The sequence below is a fragment of the Neolamprologus brichardi genome, chromosome 5 (genome assembly GCF_056152115.1).
Source record: "Neolamprologus brichardi isolate AB-2024 chromosome 5, ASM5615211v1, whole genome shotgun sequence".
Taxonomy (NCBI): Eukaryota; Metazoa; Chordata; class Actinopteri; order Cichliformes; family Cichlidae; genus Neolamprologus; species Neolamprologus brichardi.
The window spans coordinates 10,472,734-10,480,595 of record NC_142108.1 but is presented as its reverse complement, the minus strand read 5'-3'; positions in this window follow the sequence as shown (position 1 = coordinate 10,480,595).

Sequence of the window (7,862 nt, the reverse complement as noted above, 5' to 3'; positions counted from 1 at the left end):
TTGAATACAAGCGTGCTGATGCACACAGGTGTACACACAGGTGTACACATGGGTGTTCATACAGGTGTTCACAGACACAAACTACACCTTTCTTGGCTGCTACCTAAAAGCACATTGTGCGCTGTCGATCTCGTGTGCTGCACAATAACATGTAATATTTAGTATCTACTGTTATCTACTGTTAGCTAGTTTATTGTGATGGTGTTGTATTTGTTATGTTGCTCTTTTTTGTTTGTTTTCTCTTCTGTTTTTTCTTATCTCCATACAGGTGATCCAGGTGTTTTCTTTGTTTTTCTTTTTTTTTCTTCCCCCTTCTCACCATCTCTTCTCCCCTCTATTTTTCTTTCTCTTCCGCTCTTTCTTTCATTCTTCCTCCCTGTCCTATCCCCCAGTCATGTCTGTCCCGTCTGTAACAACCAAAAATCAAATCAAATAAATACATAATTATAATAAAGGTCAATCAAATGGGCCAATATGGTAAGGCCATGATGATCCACTTGGTAAAGTAAATCTGCTTGGCATCTTTCTTGGCCTTCAGACAACAATTCTCATGGCTAAAGATCCAAACGGGACGGGCAAAAAAAAAAAAAGTTTATTAAATAAGTAATGACACAATGTAATATGTTATGTGTTCTTCTTCATGTGAGGCAGTAGTTACCTAATATTAAGACCTGGTAAGAAGCAGCTATTTTTTATGTAAAACCTTAGACTTTAAAAGATATGAATTATTAGAATTTATTTTTGCACAATTCTTAGCTGAAGGCTGAGATATCCTAAAAATGCTGAGCTAACAAAGTGGTTACTAATAAATATCAGTTTACAATGTTAAAATGTGAGTAAACTTCCTCACAAACGGCATCACGTTGTGATACAGAAGCTGCACAGCTGCTGAGTAGAAGGATCTACACCATATGGTGAAGATTGCACAGCGTGCGGTAGGATTGGAGGTCCCACCTTGAGGATGTCTACATCAGTGGTCTCAGGAACAAGAAAAATAGCATCATTTCAGACACTTCATACACCAGTCACCTTATATTTGAACTTTTGCATCAGGCAAACGATACAGACTAATACAATCCTACACAAACAGACTGAGGAATATATTTTTCCTCTGAGCTGTGACCTCCATTACCCTCCAATACACTATGATAACTTGCGCTGATAATAACTTTCAGGACTATCATTGCATCCTATGTAATTACTCCCTTGGATGTAATAATCTACGTCTACCTATTATTATTATTATTGTATTTTCTGATGGACATAATAGAAATGCTAGTCTAAATTCTATCATACTTGAATAACAACATTAAAGTTTATTCTATTCTAGTCTGTTCTTTTCAAATAATGTCTTAATATGATTATGCAGCAAAATCATTTACATGTTTTAAATGACTCACATATTTTTGACTAAAATCAGACCATGATGGAGTGTATGAAGACTGACAAGTTTTGCCCACAAACCAAGGTCACAAAAAATGTAAGGCTTTATTTGTATAACTGGACAAATATTGTTTCCATAGCAACTGTACTGACAGCTTAAAGAGGCTGTATTTCTGTATTTGTTATAGAGCGTGCCTTGTCTCCAAGTATAGCACTCAAAAGCAACTTTAAAGTGTCAGTCCTCCATGTTCTGGTTACACCCCCTATATAATCTAACTGCAGCAGACGAGCTTTCACTCGTGGAAGTGCAACTCGAAAAGTGGATTTAAAAGCCTCCGAATTTTCACTGCAGAGACAATACAGAGAAACTCTCACGATTAACCAGAGGGAAGACAGCTTAATGCTGAGAGCAGATGCCATGACACAACTTCGCATGCTTCAGCTAGCAGAGCAGTTCTGCACCAACACAAATAGCGCGACACAGCATCATTTGAAGGCATGCTGTCGCATGAAAACCCAATGCCATCAAATATGCTTCAGCACGAGCGGGGCCACGGCTGTGAACTCCGTTCTGCCCTCGCTTCTGGATCCAGACACTTCTGACAGCATCTACTCCGTTCTTTGATTCTTGTTCTCACAAACACTAACCCGCAGTCTCTAATTTACCTTCCCCATCCCAAGTGCCTCTTAATCACTTGTTCTCTTTCCTCTGTTTCCTTCTCCCCGTGTCTCGCTTTCTTTCTCTGCTCCTCCTCCGCCTGAGAATCCATTGAGGATTTGCAACAATGGAGTTGTAGACTGGATTAAGCAATACAATGTCTGATGGAGGGGGTGTGAAGGGGGGAGAAATCAATGGGCAGATGTGATTTACTAAGCTGCTAAACATCCTCCGACACGTCGACCAATTAGCTGTGTCAAACGGGGATATCTTTACTACGTGTCCAAGGTCATTAGATAAGTGCACCCATAGCAGAGCTTTCTGCACTTGGCGCGTGAGTGTGTAAAAACAAAGAAGGAATAGGACGGAAACGTTGAACAATAGAGCATAGCACAGCGCCTCGGTTTCGACTACCTGTCTGCGCTGCTTAATAACATTTGGGATTGCACAGTTTGCACCTTGTCACTCTCACTGCAGCTGCATTCGGTTTAGAGCAATGAATGGCAGAGTAATTTTTTCCATCAGTTCTGTTTCATACAGTGACTAAATGCAAGAGGCTGTATTGGATTGTAAGCACACCTTTTAACACACACAAACACACACTGCATTTCATTCCTCCTCTTTCTGCTGTCATAGAACAGCTATTGAAGAAAATGAATGACAGAATGATGTGGTTTATTTTCCTCTTACAATAGAAAACATTAACTCATACATATATAATACTTATTTAACTCTATTCTGCATATTCTTAGGGGGGAAAAGAAGCTGCTTAGCTGCACTTGTATTGTTCGCCACTGTCCCGCGTGTGCTCATTGCTAATATATTTATCCTGGTAATCACAGCACACATCATTTTGTGTAACATGCCTCACATATCACCTAAAATAAATATAATTCATGATATCACCAAGTTCCTCGCCAGCCAGGGAACCTCTGGCAAAGAAAGAGAATTGGGTGCAGTTATCGCTGCTTTGAACTAATACATGTAGAGTGCAAATATGGAACAGTGGCCTTAATAAAACAGCTGCTGCAGCTGGTCGTTTTTGTTTTTCATTTTCTTTTTTTTTTCCATTTGATAATTTAATTTTGAGAATAACACCGAGGTGTGTTTTGGATTAGTGGAAGAAGAGGAACGTCTTCAAAGCACACAAAGAAGAACTTGAACAAAAGAGAGAAAACAACACACAGTTAGAGGAGTAGAATAGAGTTTGATTAGGCAAACATAGCATATTAACATTATTATGATATAAAAAATTATATATATTTGAAGTTACGTTTTTGTCTCATCGATCGATCTGCATTTTATAGACATTCTCTTTGTGGTTCTGTTCTTTGAGATCCACATACCCATAAGAAAATCTGTCTTTGTCTATAATTTGGTGCTGCGTATCCAGTAGAATAGGTTTATAAGAAGAAATAAAAAGAATGAAAACACACTGAGGATGTAAATCCAAAATAAATTGATGAAAGGTGCTAAAATGCCCCAAAGAGCTACAGGAGGACTGCCACTGCACTTTTCTCACTCTCTTCTTACACATAGTCATTTGACCCATTCTTGCTAGAAGAAAGTTGATGTTGTTGTAGTTCAGAATTAGAGTTTGTACTTACTGGCAAATGTATGTATGTAGCACAGTGTTTTATTTCCATCTAATGCATACTAGAACACAGATGGTAGAGCAGGTCAGGATGAGAGTTAGCAGGCTAGGTTATCCTGAGTAATCTTTCTTTATTATTGATATGAACCAAAGCAGTATGCATAAGGTATCTGTATGAGAAGTAAATACATGTAAACAGTATAAAGAAAAAGCAAAATTACTAGTATGTACTCTGCATTTCAATGATGTTTTTATGTTTGTGTTTAATCTGGACCAAACGGCTTTTATTTCCAGCTCCACGATGACACAAAAACACAACATTTAAATTCTGTTTACTCTTAATTAATTAATCTATTAAGACCTCATATATATATATATATATATATATATATATATATATATATATATATAGTTTTAAAAAATCATATCACGAGGTCAAACAGTAGCAGTTAGGAAGATGTCGGCTGAGATCTGTCTTCTTTATTAGCTGTCACGTTGGCTAATGGACCTGTGGATTATTAAAATATATGAACTTTCATTAAGTCTCCTACTCTTACAACACGTGCCTTTTTCTCCTCCATATGGCACCGAGCAGTATGTCACATTTGATAAAGTACGGAGACAGCATAGCTTGAGCTCCGCGTTATATCGCAAGGTGGCCGTTATATGAAGTGATGATAACTTTGCTCAGGTAATAAATGATCTCGATTGGCTGCGCATATAGAAGTTCAGGGCTACCATCGAGATATGAAATCAAAAATTAAATGTCAAGACATTTAGGATAGATCTCGTCTCACTAACACCGATAGCTTTCTTGAGTGGCATTTATGACGTGTTGCTGAAGAAAATCTCAAGTGTGTTTTCTGTGTCTACTAATACTGTTTCCCAGCATTTCCAGACAACTTGCATAATTGTAAAGATCAGTTAGAGAGATCACACCCTGCCGTTAAGGGCGTCCGCACCGCTGTCCATAAAATGCATGGCCACATTCTGGCTTTAGCTTCTGAGGTTTTCCCAAGGTGCATTGCTTTGCATTTAAATAACTCTTTTCCCATCTATTTCTTCTACCGACCGCATCTTAGCATCCTAGTATAGTGTGTTGTTTTCCAGGCTTTAAGTTTGCTTGGCTGAGTGGGTCCAGGACAGCTGTGAGTGAGGGTCATTCACTGCTCTGTCAGGGCTGGAGATGGAGGCACTGAACTGAGGCCAGCTATCCTATGCTACTCCTACATGCCACCTTTTCTCTTTGTAATATGTTCCTGTGCGGAAGACAGCTTGGAGTGAAGAGGAGAAAGGGAAAAACTGTGTGCATAAACAAGTCACATCAAGTCCTCAGGCAAAATCTTACAGAAACCTCAAGGTCTTACCATAGAACAGATTATATAAGCTCCCTTGTAAGGATTGGATCATTGTGTGACAATGTGTGTTAAAGCTCGAGTAGCTGAGTGTGAGAAATGATCAGAAATAACTGAAGTTTTCAGGCACTTCAGTTCATTCAGTGTTGGACAGAGTGTAACACAAAAGGCAGTTCACATTTAGTCACTTCTCTTGAGACCATCTCGTCAAAGCTGATTTCAAGAGTCTCTCACTGTGAAACATATTACCACATGTTTTTATTAGGAAATTCTTCAACTGGTTTTTGTTTCCCTTCTGACTTCATTGGTACGGCATTTGCTTAAATTGTGAAATAAAATCATAACCCGCATACAGATGGGTAGCAGGAAAAAGGATAGTGGTGTATGAATCACACCACCTCCATGGCACCATGGTAACTAAGCAGTGCAGAGGTGAGCTCTGAAAGGGAACAAGGTGAAAGGTTTTTCTGTCGTGCGAGTTGTAGAAATGCTTTTCTTGGAGTACATTTAATTATAAAGCCACTTTCTCCGCAGGCGAGTTCATTTGTGCCAGAATTATTTGTCTCTTCATTCTTTCTCACAGGTTTAAAACACAAGCCAGTGTAGATTACCTTAGGGGAAAATCCACCTCTTGGCAAGTTAGCATACTCCACAGAAATGTAATGACCTTGGGCTGTTCAGTGGAGGATTAAAACAAAAAGACTCATTTGTGCAATCAAAAGCCCAACGCTGGCGCGACAATGAAGCGAATCAGACAGCTTTGCAAACAAGCGTGCTGCTTTTTCCTGCGATAAAATGATTTCGAGAAGCGGCGTGTGCAGACGCACGCTATGCCGTGCATTTTACGAAATATACGACCGGTGTAGGTGTCCAAAGGTGAGGTGGTAGCAGAAGCAGAGTTGTGTTTTGAGAGATGCGTGGCAGGATTTCCTGTGTAATAACACTTGTCTAAGGGGAGTGTGGCTGCTCACAATTGCAGTGCTGACATTTGCATTATGCATCTTTAAAGGACAGGGACGTCCGTCTGCTTTTTTGGAGAAAGATCACTGTGGCCCGTATTTATGCACTGCTGAGGTGTATTCATATAGCACCATAGATGAGAGACCACTTTTGCTTCTTGAGCCGACTGTCTTGTCTCCAGCATGACAGATAACGTGATATGCTTTATGCTCATGAGGTGTTCTTTTCCTTCTCCATATGTTTCTCTTCCTGTCATTTTTGTACAAATTAATATTGGTTTCAATTTTTACAAAGACTTTTTGTCTCTTCAAAACTGTGCAGGCTCCTTTAAATGTTTTCTGGCAAAGTCTAATACAGCCTTCTTGCTCTTGAGTGTAACTAGTAGAGTGCACCTTGTTCCAAAGCCTCTGTGTTTCCATTCATTAAACCATTTATTGATTGTAGACCTTGACAATGAACCCCTGGAGTGTTCTTGACTTGGTTAGATAAAGAGATTGTTTCTCTTAACCAAGGAAAAAATTCTGCAATCATCCACTTTAGTTATCTTCTGTGGTGTTTCGGGCTTTTTGGTGTGGCTGAGCTGGCCAGTGCAATCTTTCATTTTCAGCATGTACCAGACTGTTGATTTAAGTTCTTGCTATCTCTATGATAGATTTGGCTATCATGGCTTCCTAACACCTTTGGACCTCACACTGAGAGTTGCGGTGAACAGCTACCAAAGAAGATCAACACTTGGAGTCAACTGCACATCTTTTAATGCTTAGTTTGTCACGGCATAAGCAAGCCATAAAACTGCTCGTCAGTCAATTGTCCAATTGGACTATGAATATAAATGGCTGTATTCCCTAAACAGTTAATGCGATGCTTTTGCCAGAACCCTTAAATTAAAGATGAAAGTCTGCCTCTTGCTTGATTGATTTAAAATCCTCAGTGGGGTTGTACAGAGGCAAAATTACAAGAAAATACGAGTGACAATCTCAAGTCTTAAAATTTGATCAATGCTGTTTAATGGTAATTTTATATACTGCATAAATTACATTATGTACATAGTTCACTGCTTTTGTTTTGACAGATGTATAGCACGTCGCCTTACAATCAAATTGCTCATTACTGCAGTCTTCACAAGCTAAGACTCTCTTATGTTATAATGAAGCTGTGTATCGGGGATCCAGCGAGACGACTGAAGCTGGATTCAGGAAGAAGACTGCAGGCAATCTGCTTCTGCACAGCATTGTCCGTTTGGGATTTTTTTATACCCGGAGGCCACTCGGAAGTGAACAGCGATGTCTCTCTCTACATAGGATCTGGTGTCCTCTCCACCTTCTCAATAATTCAATGGAAAGAGGAGACATCAGCTCTCGTATAATTACTGTGTGAGGGTGACAAGCTCCTCTGTCAAGGGCAAGACAGGAGCAAGCTTTACACTGCTGAAGAGAGCTAAAAGACACAGCAACAGCAGGTGCTGCTGGCACTGCGGATGACAAAAGCTTCAGCTAAATATGAGATGATGAAACTGCAGGTAATTTGGGTGGAAGTTATTTGGGTGGAAAACGCTGTGACAACATGCTGTGTTTTTGTTGTTTAGTGAGAACTCAACTCCGGAAGTTACAAAGCAGCTCTAAAATCGTGACAAGCCTCAGCAGCACTGAGAGGCAAGGAGGGTACTCCTAATTTTACAGCTGAAAATGTCATCATTAGATACAGGGGGCAATATTAATTTATGAATTTTGACATGCTTTAACATGGGTATTGTTCTGCTAGTTCTCAGAGGTCAAGAGGCAATGCAATCCTTTTCTGCTGGGCAGAGAGGTGCCTAACGTGATATCTGATTTCGGCTCTGGGCTCGGCTGAGATGACAGACTCTGTTAATCTAACACCAGGCAAACCGCAAACTTCCTGCACAAAGAAACCC